Source organism: Mobula birostris, chromosome 22 (genome assembly GCF_030028105.1).
Source record: "Mobula birostris isolate sMobBir1 chromosome 22, sMobBir1.hap1, whole genome shotgun sequence".
NCBI lineage: Eukaryota > Metazoa > Chordata > Chondrichthyes > Myliobatiformes > Myliobatidae > Mobula > Mobula birostris.
The window spans coordinates 25739596-25760716 of record NC_092391.1 but is presented as its reverse complement, the minus strand read 5'-3'; positions in this window follow the sequence as shown (position 1 = coordinate 25760716).

The following is a 21121-nucleotide window of genomic DNA, read 5'->3' as shown; positions in this document are numbered from 1 at the left end:
CTCCTGTTAGGTTGTGTGCTGTTAGATGATATTGTGAAATGTTTCTAAGCTTGACCAGTTGCCTTTTGAAACTTGCGTAAGGTTTCAGTGTGAATATTGGGAATGAGTGGAGGTAAATGCAAGGGTGGTGGGGTTGGGTGCTGTTCTTTGTGGAAACAAGATCAAAATCTTTAGTTGTGCCATTCTGGGGGTAAAGTGGAAGGTACTTGTTTGCAAGAATGACAAAGCTTTCCTCAAAACTGGAGGCTGGGGACAATTGTCCTAACAGAATATTAGAACAAGTTCTGGTGACTATCTGCTTCTAGTTCCTATATTTAACTGTTATCCTTTCAAGAAGACTTGCTTTGGAAAGCAAAAAATGAACTTGGATGTAACTTGTTTTGTGGATGGCGCAAATGTCTTGCATCCAATGTGCTGATATCTAGACATGGATGAATGTTTTCTGTAGAGGAAGGGCTCATCGTGTATTTTTGTGGGGTAGGGTATATTATGAATGTATTGAACAGATGGAATTCAATTGTTCCAATGGGAATAAGTTGAGTTAGATCTTGCATTTGTTGTGGTTTAGTGGCATCTACACTGAAGTCTACTGACTTCAAATTATTGTCACTTTTCAGCAGTTGTGTACTTTGACTGTATTCTGTGCTGAATAATGCTCCTCTTGAATGAGCTAACTTAATTTATGCCCTTCATTTTTCCCATCAGAGGAAATGGTTTCTCTTCAGCATTGGCTTTTGATCATTTTAAAAGACTGATTAAAGAGGACATTAACTTTCCAAATGCAGTATGTTCTTGCAGTTTAACCCATTTAACTCCTGCACCATTCCAGTCAATCTCATCCGTAACCACGCAAGCAATCACACCTTGGGGTGCGACAGTTTGGCTTTGGGTGTAGATGCGGCTTAACCAGAGTTTTGCCTTTCAGATGTAGATCTGAGTATTGTAATTGCCTGTCTGGGAGGTGGGGACTAGCTGGAACTCACTGATACAAACCCGGGACTAGTAAGCAGAACAGTAACTGATGTGCAGCTTGTGTTAATAAAGCTATCTTCTGAGGTTTAATGTTTTTCAGCAAAAACTTTGTTGAAGGAGGTGATAGTAAGCATTAATAGCTGATATAACAGCAAGGAACAGGGTCTAAAACTGGTGAAATATTCTGTTTTCAATACTTCAAATGTATCTGTGAATTTAAATATATTGTGGAGCTGCTTTTCTGAGGAAGGCCAATAATTTGACCAATCATGCTCTGATTATTTTAAGATTCTAGCCGCCAACTTCAGTACTGACTGGGGTGGAGAATGGAACTGACCTTCATCTTGCTGAAATTCAGTCAAAATGAACGGCCTTTCTCAGTAGCTTATAAAGCAGTTCTGACTAGGCTTCTGAGCACCTGTGATCAATTCAAAACCTGAAATGTATTTAGCGATTTGATTCAATTTTTCAAATACCTGATTTTTTTCTTTTTCTGTGATAGTTTCTAATGCCATGATTGATTTTTGGCCTTTTTCAGCTGGTCATGAGCTCAGCCAAACTTCCACTGTCACAACTATTGTTGGCCCTCTTTTGTTTACCAATCGCATAATGACTGCTCTACTTTGGTTCCTGGTGTAGGAACATCATTTATCAGCAATGTCCTGGAGGACCCTGGTGGCTCGTGCAGCATGTGTGGGAGGAAAAACAATGTCAGTGTTTCTGGTTGAACCCTGCATCTGGTCTCTATTGTACTAATCATTTATTTTTCTGTCCAGATACCTTTACAGCCTCTATTGTCCTCTAGCCCCATAAGATCTCATTTTCTAGCATCATGTACATTCATAGGAACATAAGAAATAAGATGAGACCTGCAGACCTCTGACCCTGCTCTATCAGTTAATTCATGAGTATCCTATCTTGGTGCAGTTTCATCTTCAGCTCCCTTAATAATGAGAAATCTATCAACAATACTGCATCTCTAGCCTTCCTAATATTAGCCACATCAAGGGGTCTTCATGAGATAAGTTTCTCGAGCTTTAAAAATCCACTCAACTCAACTTGGGCAAGATGTAGGGATGCTTTCTATCAAGATCTTCAAGAATTTTGTTTGCATCAAGTCCTCAGAAGACAAATGTCATCCCTGGAAGCAATTTGCTGAACCTTCTATGGCAAGTGAAACCTTTCTTAGGGTGGGGGGGTGGGGGTGGTTGTGGAAAGAAACATCAAAGTCATATATAATATTCTTGGTGTGTTTTCTCCTGAATTGAAACCCTGATTTCACTTACATTAGTCCTGAATGCTAGTTGACTATCAATGACCATACTTAAATTTTGGGAAAATTTTAATGTCTCATCTGCTCTTTGTTAACTCCCCCTGTGAAACTCCTTTAAATTTTTGTTAAAGCTGAAGTACTCAGTTGTCATTTTATTAGATACACTTAATGCAAATATCTAATCATCCAATAGTGGCAGCATGCAGACATGGTCAAGAGGTTCATTTGTTGTTCAGACTAAACATCAGACTGGGTAAGAAATGTGATCTTAGTGACTTTGATCATAGATTGTAGGTGCTAGATAGGGTTAGGTTTAGGCTAAACCATCCAATCTCAAACTGCTGATCTGGGATTTTCACAACAGTTCCTGGAGTTTACAGAAAACTGCAAAAGAAACAAAATCCAGTGAGTGGCTGTTCTGTGGATGAAAATGCCTTGCTAATGAGTTCAGAGGAGACTGGTTCAAGTTGACAGAAGCAACAAACTCGAATAACCATGTGTCACAAGTGATGTGCAGAAGATCATCTCTAAACACACTGCACATTGAACCAAGAAGTGGATGGGCTACAGCAGAAGGCCAGGGACATACACTCAGTGAGCATTAATAGGTACAGGAGGTAGCTAATAAAGTGGCCACTTAGTGTATAACAGCAGTAAGTTTTTTAAATCTGCAGGTGCTGGAAATTTGAAATAAAGCGAAACTTTGTAGAGCTGCCTTGTAGATACTGTCAGGCCTGCTGAGTGTTTATAACACTTTACAAATGCAAACTGGTGTCTACTTTGAGCTGTTGGTATTTAAGACCTTTTGGAACAGTAGCACCAGCATGGGCCCACACCACACTTCTCTGCATGATAGTTCATCCAGCAAGTGTCTACCCATTTCACTGTATTTGTCCCCTGTGGGTTGCTGCTCTATTTTCATCATTCAATGTTTTGTTTGTTGAACATCTTCAGTGATTGGAGAAAAATCTTGGTATAATTAACACAGCATAGCAATTGTTAACACATCAATGTGTGGGCATTGTGAAATTGCTTTCCCAATGAGCTAAGCTGGGATAAGTGGTTGGGAAGCCAGTGATTCAAATTGATCAGTGGATTTGAGAACATGATTTCACTGGAGAGAGTGCAGAGGAGATTTCCTAGGAAGTTGCCTAGGTTGGAGGATTTTGATTGGGAGAGTTTGGGAAGGCTGGACTCATTGCTCCTCAAGCAAAGGAGGCTGAGTGACCTGATTAAGGTGTAGATAGAACCATTTTCCCATGGTGGCAATATCAAAAGGGGGTGTAGTTTAAGGAGAGGGAAGGAGTTTGAGGTGAAAGATTTTCTTGGTTAATGTCTGGAACTTGCTGACAGATGAGGTAGAATTGGTTAAATCTCAGCATTTGAGACATTCAGATGCCTACTTGAATAGGCTGAGTAAGGAAAAATGCAGATCTGATGTGGCTAAATTGGATCTGTATAGATGGGGGAAAATATCAACATAGATGTGATGGGCCAAAGGGCTTGTTTATACTGTACACCATTCTGACAAGGTCCAAGTGTAACTTAATGCATGGAGTAAGTCACTGAGGGGTAAAGCCCAGGTCTGTTCACCATACATTAGAAGCTGTGGAAAATGGTGCTAACAAATTGGGCCTATCTCTTTAACTCCCCTTTGTACTTACTGTAACAATTACATTTAATTGGCATTGGTAGTTTCATGGCATGCAAGTAAATACAAATTGGCTGGGTCTCAAAAGGAGATATTAGACCTGGTGTGCAAAAGGTGAGCTTGTAGGTTTGGAAGGGGTAGAGAATGGGGATGGATAGAATTTAGAGATGATCCCAGAAACCAGTGCATCTTCAGCTGAAGAGGCAGTTGCTGAAAAAAAAATAATAGATAGCACAGAAATTAAGGCAAACGTGGAGCTGAGGGCTATAGTATAAGGTTAGCGATGAGGAATGATGTGAGGTAGGTTTGAAAATCAGTAAGAGTGGATGCTCACTTGCTCCAACGTCACAAGCTCGTGCAACTCCTGATGCTCCTTTGATTTGAGTCTGTGAGGCTGATATGCGAGCAGCCTTCTGGAGGGTGCTTCCATGAGAAGCATCCGGCCCCAAACGGGTGCCTGGCCAAGGACTGTAGACCTCTGCTGGTCAACTGGCTGGGAGAGTTCACTGAGATCTTTAACCTCACTCAGGCAGTCTGAGGTGCCCACCTTCAAGCAGGCTTCAATTATACCAGTGCCCAAGAATGTAGTAATCTGCCCCACTGGCTATTGTCCAATAGCACTTGCAGCTACAGAGATGAGGTGTTTTGGTGATGAAACCTAAATTCCTGCCTGAGAAGTGACTTGGATCTGCTCCAGTTTGCCTACTGGAGCAACTGGTCCTCAGTAGGTGCCACCTCATTGGCTCTTCACTCAACCCTGGAACATCTGCACTGCAAAGATGCATACATCAAGATGCTCTTTATTGATTACAGCTCGGCATTCAATACCAGTATCCCCTCAAAACTAATCAATAAGCTAGACCATATCCTCCATATCTTGTGCAGATGGATCCTCTGTTTCGTCACTTGCAAACCCCAGTCAATTCAGATTGGCATCTCCTCCATGATCTCCGTCAGCACAGGAGAGCCACAAGGCTGTGTGCTTAGCCCCCTGCTCTATTCGTTTTACACTTATGACTGTGTGTGGCGCAGCACAGCTCCGATGCTGCATTCAAGTTTGCTGATGACACCACTGTAGCAGACCATATCAAAGGTGGTGACGAATCAGCATGTAGGAGGGAGACTGAAAATGTGGCTGAGTGGTGCAACAACGGCCTCTTACTCAATGTCAGCAAGACCGAGGCGCTGATTATTGACTTCCAGAGAAGGAAACCAGCGGTCCATGGGCCAGTCCTCATTAGAGATGGAGACTATCAGCAACTTTAAATCCCTTTGTATTATTATCTCCGAGGACCTGTCCTGGGCCCAGCACTGAGTGCAATTGTGGAGAAAGCACAACAGTGCCTTCTCTTCCTTAGGAGTTTGTGATGATTGGCATGCCATCTAAAACCTTGACTAACTTCTATAGATGGGTAGTGAAGAGTATATTGACTGGTTACTCAAAGCTGATGTGGAAGTGGAAATGCCAATGCCCTGAAATGGAAAATCTTACCAAAGGTAGTGGATACAGCCCAGCCCATCACATGGAAAGCCCTCCCCTCTCCTGAGCACATCTACATGAAATGCTGTTGGAGGAAAATGGCATCCATCATCGGGGAACTCAACTACTCAGCTGCCATTGGGAAGAAGGTACAGGAGCCTCGACTCACACCACCAGGTTCAGGAAAAGTTGCTACCCCCACAACCATCAGGCCTGTGAACCAAAGTTAACTTCACTCACTACACTTGTTCCCACACCAATGGACTCACTTTCATCTCATGTTCTCAATACTTATTATTTCTTTTTATATTTGCAGAGTTTGTTTTTTTTGTGCACTGGTTGAATGCCAAGTTGGTGTGGTCTTTCATTGATTCTCTGCTTATTATTCTATGGATTTATTGAATATGCCTGCAAGAAAATGAATCTCAATTGTATATAGAGACATGTATGTACTTTAATAAATTGATTTAATTCAAAGTAAATCAAATTAAATTGATTTAAAGGAGCCAGAACAAGGATGATGAGTTCGTTTGAAACTATTAAGGAGCGAGTCACCAAGGCAAAGTTTACTAAAGCTAGACTGTTAAAGGTTTGTTTTGACTTTGTTCTGAATTTCACAAACTAATGGGACTTTCTGACATGTAAAATCATCAAAGCTGGGGCCCTTCAGCCCATTACACTGGTGTTGATACTATCTCTGTGGAGTAATTTGTGCCTCAGTCACAGTTCAGTGTCCTCTGGTTTACTTTTCCCTTCCAAGTATCTAACCAATGCTGAGCATGATGGAATATTAGTGAAATTAACAATGTTGTAAAGCAATGGATGAAGGGGGAAGCAAAGAGGGATGTTTCTTGAATTGCAAATATGCGGTGAGGCATCCTAAGAGTCAGTGTTGAGTTGTGCTTAAGAACAAAATAGACGAAGCTAGATTTAAGAATCAAGAGCAGAAGTTACTCTTGACAGATGATTGGTGTGTATGTTGCACATAGTGGTTAAATTACTGGACGAGCAGCTAAAGGTAAGAATCATTTGAGTTTAAATCCTTCCGTAGCAGCTGAGGCATTTAAATTCAAAATGGTCAAATGCATCTGGAACACTAAACTACTTTTCAGTTAGCATAAAACTACTTGTAAGAACTCAGCTGGTTCAATGCTGTCCTTTTGAGGCAGGAAACCTGGCATCTGTCTGTGACCTCCTGAACCCCAACACGGTTGGAATCCTAACATCCTCCTTGGGTCAGGGGCAATTGGGGATGGGTAATAAATGCTGGTATTGCTAGTGGCATCCACACTTCATTTGATAAGGGGGAGAAAGGTCTGTGAAAATCTGTGTACCCCATATCTATTGTGGGCCGATGTTGTTCACTGGGGCGAATGTGGAGCAACATGTATTAGAAAAGCAGTGAAGGAAACGTGCCTGACATGAGATTTGTAAATAGAACAGAAGTAGGTAAAGCCCTTAAAATGGCAAAATTGGAGAATTACATCCACATTTTATTCAGAGATACAGCATGCTAACGTGCCTTTTCAGCTCAACGATTCCTTGCTGACAGTTTACACTAATGTGACCAATCGCCCGTAGGTCATGGGAATGTGGGAGGAAACTGGAGCACCAAGAGGAAATCTACACAGTCACAGGGAAAACGTACACAAACTCCACACAGCAATGGGAAGTGAACCTAGACTGCTGATATTGTAATAGCGTTAGCGGCCGTGCTAGGACAGGCAGAGGCAGTAATCTCAAGGGGTTGCCTGAGAGATGTGGGAAGATGAAAGGAAGGATGTGCCAAGAAAAGAAGAGCTGGACGTGGAAAGTGGCTCATGTGGAGCATAAATACCAACTGGGTTTTCTTAATGCTGTAAAATTTTACATATTGGAATGTGGACCATTACTGTACAAGCCCCTGGAAGCAGAGGCCATACATTTTTAAGGGAACTATCATTAAAAAAAATTGATGTAATCTGGACAGTAGCATTAGACTGTGAAGCTGAATTATTTGAACTATAATACATTGCCTTAAAAGTATTCAGCCCCCAACCCTTTCTTCACATCAATATGCATTACAACTAAAGATTTTGATCAGTTTAACTGAGGATTTTACTTTTGAATCACATGCTAATTTTTTTCATAGTAGAGCCCCAAAAAACAAAATTATAAAGCACAAAAAAAGACTAAAACTTCAAAAACTGAAATTTCAGCAGTTCAAAAGTATTCCTTCCCCTGCCCGCCCACCGCCCCCCCCCCCCCCTGCCTTTGCTCAGCAGTTGAACCACCTCTCACAGCTATTACAGCCAGTAGACTTTTTGGATAAGTCTCTATTAGCTTTGCATAATATGATGGAGCAAGATTTGCCTGTCCTCCTTTCAAAATTGCTCAGGCTGTGTTGGGGAGCAGCAGTGATCAGCAATCCTGAGGTCTTTCCAGAGTTGATTGCTTGGGTTAGGGTCAGGACTCTGACTGGGCCACTCAAGGACATTAATTTTCTTCATTTGAAGCCACTCTGACAGTGTGCTTTGGATTGTTGTCCTGCTGGAAGATGAACTTCCTTCCCAGTTTAAGCTTTCTGGCAGAGGCTAGTAGGCTTTTAATCCAGGATCTTGCTGTATTTACCAGCATTCATCTTCCCATCAATCCTGACCAGATTTCCAGTCCCTGCTACTGAAAAGCATCCCCATAGCATGATGCTACCCCCACCATACTTTACAGTAGAGATGGTATTACCTGGCTGATGTGTAGTATTAGATTTACACCACATGTACAGTACTGTGCAAAAATGTCAGGCATGTGTATGCCTAAGACTCTTGTACAATATTGTATTTGTCAACGTGGAGCAGAATGGAGTTTGTATATCTGGTGGGAGCAAAGGATGCTGGGAAACATGAGTGGCGTGTGGGGCAAGAGGCAGAGAAAGACTGCCAGCGTGGGGATTTGTGTGGGTGCAGCCACTGGTCCCTGAGACACCAGGCAAGTAAATAATTGGTTTATTGATCCTTACAGAATGTCTCTCTGGTGCTCTCCACTCCCTCCCCTCTCCCTTCTCCTTTTCCCAACCGTTACTCCCATCTCCCTGTCCCCTTCCCACGCTGTCCACAAAAGTGACTCGTATCAGAAATGGATTTATCATATGCATGTCATGAAATTTGTTTTTAGTAGCAGTACAGTGCAATATATAAAATTACTACAGTGTGCAAAAGTCTTGGGCACTCTAGTTATTTTATATATATATATATATATATATATATCTAAGACTTTTGCATAGTACTGTACTGCTTTAAGAAAAATCCTTGCCTGTAAAGACTTTGCAAAGTGTCACTTAGAAGATACTGTGGTCAAATGAGACTAAAGTGGAACTTTTTGGCCTCAACACTAAGTGGTACATGTGGTGTAAATCTAATACTGCACATCAGCCAGGTCACACCATCTCTCTTGTAAAGTATGGTGGAGGTAGCACCACGCTATGGGGATGCTTTTCAGCAGCAGGGACTGGAAATCTGGTCTGGATTGATGGGAAGATGAATGCTGCTAAATACAGAGATCCTGGATAAAAACCTGCAGGACTCTGCCAGAAAGCTTAAACTGGGGAGGACAATAAGGCAAAGCACACTGCCAGAGCAAACATGGAGTAGTTTCAAATGAAGAAAATTGATGTCCTTTAGAGACCCAGTCAGAGTTCTGACCTTAACCTGATTGAACAACTCTGGCAGGACCTCAAGATTGCAGTCCCCTGCTGCTCCCCAACTAACCTGGCACAGCTTGAGCAAGTTTGCAAGGAGGAATGGGCAAATCTTACTCCATTTTGCGCAACACTAGTAAGACTTATCCAAAAAGACTACTGACAGTAATAACTCCGAGAGGTGGCGCAACCAAGTACTGAACAAAGGGGGCTGGATACTTTTGAACTGCTGACATTAGTTTTTGATTTTTTTAGATTTTCATACTTTACAATTTCCCTGATTTTTAGATTGTACGGTGGGGAAAAATAAGCATATGCGAGGGCACAGTTTTAAGGTGCTTGGAAGTAGGTAGAGAGGAGATATCAGGGATAAGTTTTTTACGCAGAGAGTGGTGAGTGCGTGGAATGGGCTGCTGGCGATGGTGATGGAAGTGGATACGATAGGGTCTTTTAAGAGACTCCTGGATGGGTATATGGATCTCAGAAAAATAGAGGGCTGTGGGTAACCCTGGGTAATTTCTCAGGTAAGGACATGTTCGGCACACCTTTGTGGGCCAAAGTGTCTGTATTGTGCTGTAGGTTTTCTATGATTCACAGATAAAACTTCTCAGTTAAATTGATCAAAATGCCTGGTTGTGATACTCATTTACATGAACAAAGGGCTGGGGGCTGAATACTTTTTCAAGGCACTGAATTGGAGATATCTGACAATGCTATTTTAATGAGCTCCCCCCACCCCTCTTCTAAACACCAGCAGGTATCAGCCAAGCACCATCAAATGCTCCACGTAAATTAACCCTTTCATTCCTGGCATTATTCTTGTAAACCTCTTCTGACCAGTTCCAATACCATCAGAATCAGAATTAATATCACTGGCATGTGTTGTGAAATTTGTTAACTTAACGGCAGCAGTTCAATGAAATGCATGATAAATATAGAGGAAAAATAACTTGAATTACATTATGTGTGTGTGTATGTCTATTACATAGTTAAGCTAAAATAGGTAATGCAGAAATAAATAAGTGGTGAGGTAGCGTTCATGGGTTCAATGTTGATTTAGGAATCGGATGGCAGAGGGGAAGAAGCTGTTCCTGAATCGCTGAGTGTGTGCCTTCAGGCTTCTGTACCTCCTTCCCGACGGTAACAGGGTGAAGAGGGCCTGTCCTGGGTGGTGGGGATCCTTAATGGTGGATGCTGCCTTCCTAAGGCGCCACTCCTGGAGGATGTCTGATACTCGGAGGCTGGTACCCAGGATGGAGCTGATCAGTAATGTATTTTCACACCAGGATAGTGTACGATTTGGAGGGGAATTTAAAGGTGGTATTGTTCCCGTGATTTGATGGCATTTCATCTTTGTGTGTGGATCAAAGCAACACCCACAACACGCTGGAGGAACTCAGCAGGTCGGGCAGCATCCATGGAAACGATCAGCCAACATTTCGGCCCAGAACCCTTCGTCGGGACCCGAAACGTTGACTGATTATTTCCACGGATGCTGCCTGACCTGCTGAGTTCCTCCAGCATGTTGTGAGTGTTGCTTTCACCCCAGCATCTGCAGAGTATTTTGTGTTATGTGTGGATCAGACCCCAAGTCTGAAAAGTACTTATTTCTGTTTCTGGCAATGTATGTTGCAACCACTATGTAGCAGTGTCGAGGAGGTGCGAGAATGTTTAAAGCACTATATGAGCAAGCTATCAAGCAGGTTGGTTTATCCCTGATTTTTGTTGGCTGTGTTTTTCAGGCAAGTAGGCACTGCGGGCATGGGATGTAAAGAATGTGTGGCAACACTTGTGGGCTACCTCCAGCATATCCTTGTGTATGTCGGTTGTTAATACAAAGAACTATGTTTCAATGTACATGTGATAACTAAATCTGTATCTGAAGAGGAGAGTATTCCTTGATAGTGCTGACTAAAGACCTAATGGAAAGGCTTTGGAAGGTCAGTAGATGAATCGTCTCAGAGCTCTTGACCTCTGACCTGCTTTTCTAGCCACAATATTTATATGGCCCATTCATTAAATTTTCTGGTTATTCCTGACACCACTCTTTACAAGATGATGTATGATTTGGTTGTGGTTATGCTGGTTGGAAAGGTTGTGTGGGGTAGTTCGAGATGACCATTATCCAGCACGTGTGGTGAATGACATTTATCACTTACCAGCCCTTAACAGCCGTCTAGCTCATGCTTCATGTGATGTTTCTGATCTGCAAACGGAGTAGGATATTGCAGAATGCTCACTGAGCATTCCCTTTTTATCCTTGGATGACGCATTTGAGGTTGGCTTTTGGAGTTCCTGTAGCGATGTTCTAGGGTTGAGGTGAATGACAAGTGACAGCGACAGTTTCTTTAGCATGTGGTATGACTCTAGCTGGTGTCAAGTTTCCACCCTCATTTCTACAGTTTTACTAGGGCTTCTTGGCGCCATACGCAATTAAATGCTACCTTGACAATAGCCAAAATTTATCTCGACTGAAAAAAGGGGTTTGATGAGAAAGAGAAACCATCTGTGAGCTAACAAAGGAGTTCATAAGATCACGTGAAATCAAAATGTAGAGCATATAAAGTAACAAACTCTGGTGGTAGACCAAATGATTGGGAACTTTTCAGGAATCAGTGCAAGAGTAAAGCTTATTGGAATGAAGAAAATGAGTTTCAGAGAAAACTTGCACGTAATATCAAAATGAACAATAGAATTCCATGAATCCGTATAATGAGAGAAAGTAGTTAACGTTAGTATGAGACTACTAGAGAATGACGCTGGGAATTAATGTCAGGAAACAATACAATGGCCCGTATATTGTCAACATGGAGGACATTTTGCAAGTATCCCGCTGATAACAGATAATTAGGTTTCAAATAACACGAACAAACTTGTTTTTAAAAAAAAAAAACCCAATCATGAGGGCCACAGAGCAAGACACGAGGGTTTTAAATGGATTGTCTACAGAGAGAATGGACCCATTAGTTCTTGAAAAATCTCTGAATTCTGGTATAGGATCAGTGTATGGAAGAATGGCAGCTGTGAGGCTGCTGTTCAAGAGGGTCGAAACTGTAGGTCAGTTAATTTAATAGTTATTAGTGGCAACATGCTAGGGTCAATGATCAAAAAGCAAATAGCTGAGTATTTGGAAATCAAAAGCAACAAAAATAGTTATTGGCTGTATAGTCCGCTGCATGGTTTCATAAAAGACAAATCATGTTTGACAAATTTGCTCACATCCTTTCGAAGCGAACCTGCAGATGCGTATTTGACAAGGTGTCACATGAAAGTCTGATGCACAAGCTAAAAGCTCATGGTATTGAAAGAAGTGTGTTAGCAGGTATTGAAAACTAGTTATCACGGAAAACAAAGTTTGAATAACTGGGTCTTTCATTCAGGTTGGAAGGATGGGACTAATGAAATAACTAGGGAATCAGTTGTTATCCTCACTTACTTACTATTTGTATTAATGACTTGGAGCATGCAGCAGAATGTAAGATATCTAAGTTTGCCACTAGCATAAAAATAGTTTGAAGTGCAAGCTGTGATAAGCAATCAGACTCTGGTTTATTATCACTGGAGTATCTTGTGAAATCTGTTTTGTGTCAGTAGTATAACGCAGGTATAACAAATTGCTATAAATTGCAAAAGAGGAACGCTGAGGTAGTTCAGCAATGTGATGGCAGAGGCTGTTCCTGAAACGTTGAGTGTGTATCCTCAGGCTCCTGTAGCTCTTCCCTATGGAAGTAATATGAGAAGAGGGCATGTCCCAAGTGGTGAGGGCCCTTCACGATGGGTGCTGCCTTCCCGAGGCGCCACGACAAGACTGAGTGAGTGGATGAAAACTTGGTAAAAATGGAGTTCAATGTGGTTGAGTGTAGTACTTTGGTAAGATGAATCAAAAAGCAGATTATTATCTAAATAGAAGAAGACTACATGATTGAAGTAAGGAGGAATCTACAGGTTCTGTACGTTAATCACCAAAGTAGTGAAACTATGTTCAGCATGTAGTTGGGAGGACAAATGGCAAACTGCACCTTGGGACAAAAGGGTTGGAGTATAGACATAAGATTTTGTTACAGTAGTAATGGTGTTAGTGAGTCCACACCTTGAGTACTCCATAGTGTTGTCCCCTTACCTAAGCAAAGTGGGATTCCAAAAGAGATCCATCAGCTAATTTCTGGCATAAGAGGCTGGACAGACTGGGCCTATATTTTATGGCGTTTAGAAAAATGAAGTGCATATAAGGTTGTAAGGCAGAAAGGGTGCATTTTTGAAAATTTTGAACAAGGGTAATATTTAATGATTCTGTTGGTCGTTAAAACTGAGGTAAATAAAACTTTCTTGCAGAGGGTGGTAAATCTAGAATTATCTCTGCCCCAGAGAGTAATGGAGGCTACCTCATTAGAAGTATTTAGTGGAAGTGAGTAATTTTTTTTTTTTTTTTTTTTTGAAAGATCAGAGGATTGAGGTCTATGGAAATCTGACCGGGCAGGAGATAAAACCTGGAGTAGACCAGCCATTATCATATTGAATGGTAGGATAAGTTTGAGGAGTCAGGTGGCCTAGTCCAGCTACTATTTTTTCATTGTTTATAATACTAGATATTCAAGCCTCCCCTCAGTCTTGAGTATTCCTCCTTGGTCCATTTTTGGCTTTGTGCTGCAGTGGGGTCAGTAGTTGAGCAATACCAACAAAACCCAAATTAAGCATTGGCAGGCACCTTCAAACATGAGAACTTTGCACCTAGTACCAGCGTTTATCTGCACTTGAACCCTTTTTGACTGGAGACGAGGCCTGTTCCAGGCAAATGCGCTCAGGATCAAATCTGTGATGTTGGCAGGGCCCACACCTTTTGTGATGTCAGTGTGCTCAGCCATTTTAGAACATCAAATTAAATGGTACTAGGTGCAATGTTCTCATGGCTGAAGGTGCTTGCCAATGCTTAATTTGGGTTTTGTTGGTATCACTCATCTGCTGACCCCACTGCATGATGAAGTCAAAAATGGACCAAGGAGGTAAATTCAAGAACTGAGGTGAGGCTTAATGCCCTTGATATTACAAACAAAAACATCTCCTGCTGTGTCAGATTTCTGTAGACCTGAATCCTCTGATCTTTCAAAAGTTTATTCACCTCCACTAAATACTACTAATGAGATAGGCGCCATTACTCTCTGGGGCAGAGATAATTCTAGATTTACCACCCACTGCAGGAAAAAAAAATTACCTCAGTTCTAATGACCAATACTATCTTGTAAATATATACCTTTGTTCAAAATTCTGCCTTCTGATAGTGCAGATTTTGGATGTAACTGAGAATGATTAATTACTTGGCATAGTTGGCGGCAGATGCTTACAGGTCCTAGTCTTGTTCGTACCATGCAATAGGCTCTGCCTTCGTTGATGTTAATGTTCACCAAGTCTTTCCCATTTGTTTGGTTTTTAATGCTGGATTTGAGAGGTGTACACAGCTTTGATCTAATGAATTGGTAGAGGGATTGGATAGTTCCATCTATACCATGCAGGGCCAAGTGATTAGATACGTACACAGTTCTCTGTTGCCTCTTCAGATTTGAAATTTATTTTTGATGTAATATTTCTGCTCTTGACACAATCTTTTACATTCCTGATTGAACCACTGTGACAGTGATGGTAGGATGGCGAATAATTTAGCTCATGAAGTCACAGATTTATGGTGGAATACACATGGCTCACAGGACCTGTTGTGTGCCTAGTTTTGGGCTGTTAGCTCTGCCTTTACTACATCCCATTCATCGTAATGGCGTGTTAAGAGAGGATGTTGTTTCTACAGGGACTCTGCACTGCTGACTGCTGATTCTTACCAATATTGTTGTAGAGGATGTGTCTACAATTGGTGATCTAGTGAGAATGGCAGTCAATGTTCTTTTCCTCCTCATCGGGTCTGTCTGGTAGCTGAAGTCTCAGTAAGCAGTGGTGTCATCAGAGTTTCACTGAGACATTAAGCTTCTCCACTTGGACTGCATTCAACATCGAGGAATATTGGCTCATCATATGATGGAGAGTGGTGGATATCTTTGCCCATGCTGTGGGGTCTGGAATTACTGTGAGGACTTCTAGAAATACTTCCCTTTTGTATCCCACTAGAGAACATAGAGCAATACAGACCCTTTGGCCCTTTTAACCTACTCCTAGATCAATCTAACCCTTCCCTCCCACATAGCCCTCCATTGTCATGTGTGTGGTTTTTCATCGATTCTATTGTTTCTTTATATTTACCGTGAATTCCCGCAAGAAAATGATTCTCGGGTAGTATATAGTGATGTGTACATAGAGGACTTTAATGATTTACTTTGAACTTTGATTTTTCTTACATCCATGTGTCTAGCTGAGACTCTAAAATGTCCCTAACATATCTCCCTCTATCACCATCACCACCCCAGCAGTGTGTTCTATGCACCCACCACTCTGTCTAGAAAAATAAACTATCTCTGACATCTCCCCCATCCTTTTCTCCAATTCTTGTAAAATTATGCCATCTTGCACTAGGCATTGCTGCCCCAGGAGAGGTGCTGGCTGTCCATCCTGTGCCTCTTGTCACCTCTCGTCCTCCTCCTCTCCAAGGAGAAAAGTCCTAACTTGCTCAATCTTTCCTTGTATATAAAAAAAAAACATGCACTAATCCAGGTGCCATCCTGGAAAACCCCCTGTGCACCATCTCTAAAGCTTTCTAGAATGAGTTGACCAGAACAGAACACAACACTCCAGGTATGGTCAAAGCAGAGACTTATGGAGCTGCAACATTACTTTGTGGCTCTTGAACTCAGTCCCTCAACTAATGAAGACCAGCAAACTCTGCATTTTCTTAACCACCCCATCAACTTGCACAGGAACTTTAACATCTGCCAGATGATGCTGAGGATGTTCTACGAGTCTGTGGTGGCCAGTGCTATCATGTTTGCTGTTGTGTGCTGGGGCAGCAGGCTGAGGGTAGCAGACACCAACAGAATCAACAAACTCATTTGTAAGGCCAGTGATGTTGTGGGGATGGAACTGGACTCTCTGACGGTGGTGTCTGAAAAGAGGATGCTGTCCAAGTTGCATGCCATCTTGGTCAATGTCTCCCATCCACTACATAATGTACTGGGTGGGCACAGGAGTACATTCAGCCAGAGACTCATTCCACCAAGATGCAACACAGAGCGTCATAGGAAGTCATTCCTGCCTGTGGCCATCAAACTTTACAACTCCTCCCCTGGAGGGTCAGACACCCTGAGCCAATAGGCTCGTCCTGGACTTATTTCCTGGCATAATTTACATATTACTATTTAACTATTTATGGTTTTATTACTATCTATTTATGGTGCAACTGTAACGAAAACCAATTTCCCCTGGGATCAATAAAGTGTGACTATGACTAACTTTGTGGGATCTACGGAATTGGGACTTTAAATACGTCTGTTCCTCCACACTGCTAAAAAATCATGCATTAAACTTGTACTCTTCCTTCAAGGTTGACCCTCCAAAGTGGAAAACTTCACTCTTTGTATTAGACTCCATCTGTCACCTCAACCCAACTCTGCATCCTGTTAATGTTCTGTTATAACTGATGACAACCTTCTGCACTGTCCGTCACATCACCATAGATCCCTGTGGAACACCACTGGTCCTGGATCTCTGGGCAGATTATCCTCCAGGCTCTCCACCTACTACCACTGTCTGCCTTCTGTGGGCAAACCAAGTCAGTACTCATGTAACCAAGTTTCCCTGGATCCTATGCCTCTGACTTTCTGAATGAGCCTTGCATGGGGAACCTTGTTGAATGTCTTACTAAAATCCATATCCACAACCTCCACCACTGCCTTCATCAATTTGTTTTGACATTTCCTTGAAGCCAATCAGGCTCTTACGGCGTGACAGCCCCTCAAAGCTATGATGATTATCCTCAATCAGATTATCCTTATCCAAATGCGCATAATTTCTGCCTCTAAGAAACCCCTCCAATGGTTTGCCCACTACTGAATTAAGACTCACTGGTCTGTAAATTCCCAGGATTATCCCATTACTACTTTTTAATGAAGGAATAGCATTTGCCACCCTCCAATCTTCTGGTACAACTCCTGTGATGTAAAGATCGCCAAAAGTGCAACAATCTAATTATGGGTATATTCCATCTGGTCCTGGGGGCTAATCACATCCTAATGTGTTTCAAAAATTCCAGTACATCCTCTTTCTTAACCTCAAAATATTCAAGCATATTAGCTTGTTCTGCACTGACCTCACATTCGTCAAGGTCCCTGAAACAAAGTATTCATTAAGGACTTCCCCTACCTCCTCTGCTTCAAGGCACATGATTCCTCTTTTATCCCTGATCACTCCTCCTCTCACACGTCATCTTCCTGTTCTTCAAGGTCTTCTCGTGTCCCTTCTTGCTCTCCTAACTCACTATTTAAGCCCTTACCCTGGCTACCTTATAAATATCAAGAGCACTGTCTCATCCTTTCTTTCTAATCCTTAAGCATGCTTCCTCCTCTCTCTGAACTAAGTGTTCCACTTCTCTTGCTTCCTTCATCCTACTGTTCTTTCCATGCCTCAAAGGGACAAATTATCTTGCCACTTCCGGTGGCTGCAATCCTTGTCTATATTAAGTCTGATCCAATAGAGCCTGGAGCTTCCTCCTGTTTTGGTGGATTTTTCCTGCCATTGGGGTAGAGGGGACATCCCCTGGAATGGTGATGGAGGCATCTGGGTTATTGTTTGAAAAGTATGATTCTGTGATTGTGACTAAGTTTGTCAGACTGCAAATCTATTCTGATTTTGACATGTTCTAGATGATAGTGAGAAGTGCTTTGCAGGATTGACTAAAGCTTGGTCTGCAGTTGTACCAGTGTTGATGCTGTGTGGCTGAATCCGCTGTGATCTTAGTTTAGTATTGTAATTGCACAATAACTTCAGAGGGCAATTAAATATCAACCACGTTGGTTTATGTCAGGAGTTGTGCCTAACAACTGCAGACTTTCTCTAAAAGGGCGTTAAGGCATTGGGACTTTTTACAAAACCCCGTATTTTCATGTCATCATTACTGACGCTATAGCATATTGGATAAAACATGAGCAAGAAGTGTCACCACCAGAAGTGGTGAATTTGTGGAATGTAGATGCAGAAGTCTGAACCTGCTTGAATCCATTCTACCATACTTTTAAGATATGGGAAGTAAATGAGAGAATAGGGCATGAGAAGGTGTGGGGAGTGGTTGAGAGTTGGAAATTACACTGTGGGATGCTGAAGGATGTGGGGTATGCTCCATGGGGTGGAATATTAGAGTCTGGAGATGATTAGAAGAGCAGGATTAGGTTCGGTTGCTCAATGGATAGACTCTGTGATGGAACATTTTAAGAATCTAACCTACAAAACTAGATTGAGTGCTAGGGTTATAAATGTCACTCCAAACAGTATTGTTTTGTTTTTGTGATCTCCAGTAATATTTCAGTTGATTAGTCTGACACCAGCTAAGGATGATGCCACACTGCATCTTCATCCGGTGGCAGTTGGATGATCCTGTTAAGGATGAAGAGGATGTTGGAACAGAGTGTACTCCTGGCTGGGGAGAATGAAATCAGCCAGACTCTCTGCTCCAAACCACTAACCAGGCTCCACATATCTCATACGCTGACAAGTGGGGACATATTGGGCAACAGCTGAGTCAGTTGCTTTAGCAGAGATGGGGAACACAGGAAATGGTGTATTTTTTCCTTCATAACTTGGTATTGTGATTCTGATGTCAGCAATGAGGCTGAGAATGGTGTTGGGACATTGTATCAGTGTACTTTTGCTTATTCTGTCATGGGTTTTGAGCGACACTGGCAACAATGGCATTTATTGCCCATTCCAATTTCTCTTGGGGAAGCTACAATAAGCCTTTGTTTTTGGAATTTCCATATTGTAGGGTCACTGAATTTTAACTCAGACTATTAGGTATTTCCAAGTCAGAATGATGTGTGTTTGAAAAGTGATTTGCAGGCATTTAAATTTCTGTGTGCCTACTGCCCTTGATTAGTGGCAAAGAACATGAATTTCTCAGATGGTAGATGAGGTGCTGGTCATAAAGTCTACTTTCTCCCATGTTGGAAGTTCCAGCACTTGGTTAGGGAGGAATATATTTAGGTAATAAAAACAAAAAATGTTGTAAAACATTTTCATTTTTTATTCTTATTTGTAGTAAGTGAACTGTCAATCAGGACTTTCCAGGTCAGCCTATTTTCATGGGTGTTGCAAGTTGTGTGTATCCAATTGTACAAGTAGTGTGAAGTTTTGGTCCCCTAATCTGAGGAAAGACATCCTTGCCATAGAGGGAGTACAAAGAAGGTTCACCAGATTGATTCCTGGGATGGCAGGACTTTCATATGATGAAAGACTGGATGAACTAGGCTTATACTCATTGGAATTTAGAAGATTGAGGGGGGATCTGATTGAAACGTATAAAATCCTAAAGGGATTAGACAGGCTAGATGCAGGAAGATTGTTCCCGATGTTGGGGAAGTCCAGAATGAGGGGTCACAGTTTGAGGATAAAGGGGAAGCCTTTTAGAACCGAGATTAGGAAAAACTTCTTCACACAGAGAGTGGTGAATCTGTGGAATTCTCTGCCACAGGAAACAGCTGAGGCCAGTTCACTGGTTATATTTAAGAGGGAGTTAGATATGGCTCTTATGGCTAAAGGGATCAGGGATATGGAGAGAAGGCTGGTACAGGGTTCTGAGTTGGATGATCAGCCATGATCATACTGAATGGTGGTGCAGGCTCAAAGGGCTGAATGGCCTACTCCTGCACCTATTTTCTATGTTTCTATGTATTTCAGTGTTTACGTGAGGGTTTTTCAGTGTTGGGGCAGAGCATAATGGTACCCAATGGGAATGAGTACACGAGTTATAATAAAGGTATGCAGGGTAGCAATGTTACCACAAGGGGATTTATTAGTATGTATCAGTTGGATTGTAGGATATATCAAGTGTTGCAGTGAGTGTGAGAAACTAGTGTGTACAGTGAGTGGTGTATATCAGACAATTCACAACTTTAAAAAGCTTTGAATTTAATTATCAGTACAAGATAGTTAATACTTTGTCGACTGACTGCTGTTCCAAGAACACAGTACCAATTTTCATGTCAATATACTATCTAATAATATAATTTCTTGTCAATAAACTGTCTAATAATATCATAATTTAGTGTCAATAGACTAATAATATCATAATTGAATCCAATCCTGCATTTATTTAAAACATTGATTTCAGTAAGAGCACCTGGATACTGAAATGTAAGAGAAGCTGGTTTAATTTTAACTATGGCCAACCCAACTGCCTTATTAGATCTGAGGGGCAGACACTCATTGTTTTAAATTTTAACTGAGTCATTTAATGGATTTTTATATGAAATTGCTACTGAACTCTGATGTTAATAAGCTACAAGTGTCTCAACTGAAAACCCTCACACACCACAGATGCTGTTTATCCTTTGAAATCTTTTAGTTGTGAATCTGTGGTGGGTTCTGTGATCCAGCACTCTCTAGTGGTACGTCAGGTAAATGACATCTGCATTAAGTTCCTCTAATGACTGTGGTAAACTGCTATTTTTAGAAACTTTACAAAGCCGGTATTGAAAACCAAATATCAATTTTACTGCATAATATTTTGTAGCAATATTGTCATTGTAAAAGTCACCATAATTGGAATCACAAACAAGAGAAAATCTTCAGATGCTGGAAATCCAAGCAATACACAAAATGCTGGAGGAACTTAGCAGGCCAGACAGCATCAATGGAAAAAAAAATGTACAATTGATGTTTCGGGCCGAGACCCTTCATCAGAATGTGAGGACTCTTTTCCAAAAATGCTGCCGGGCCTGCTGAGTTCTTCCAGCATTTTGTGTGTGTGTGTGTGTAACCAGAACTGGAATGTTCAGTTCAAGCAAATTTTGCAGCATTCAACAAGACCTGGAATACCAGGCATCTAAACCAGGCTTAATAAAAGCTGCTTATACTAAGGGTTACCTGAAAAATACAATAGAAATTTCTTGGGCAAAGTATTAAATGATACAGAAGTAAGATGTATATGTG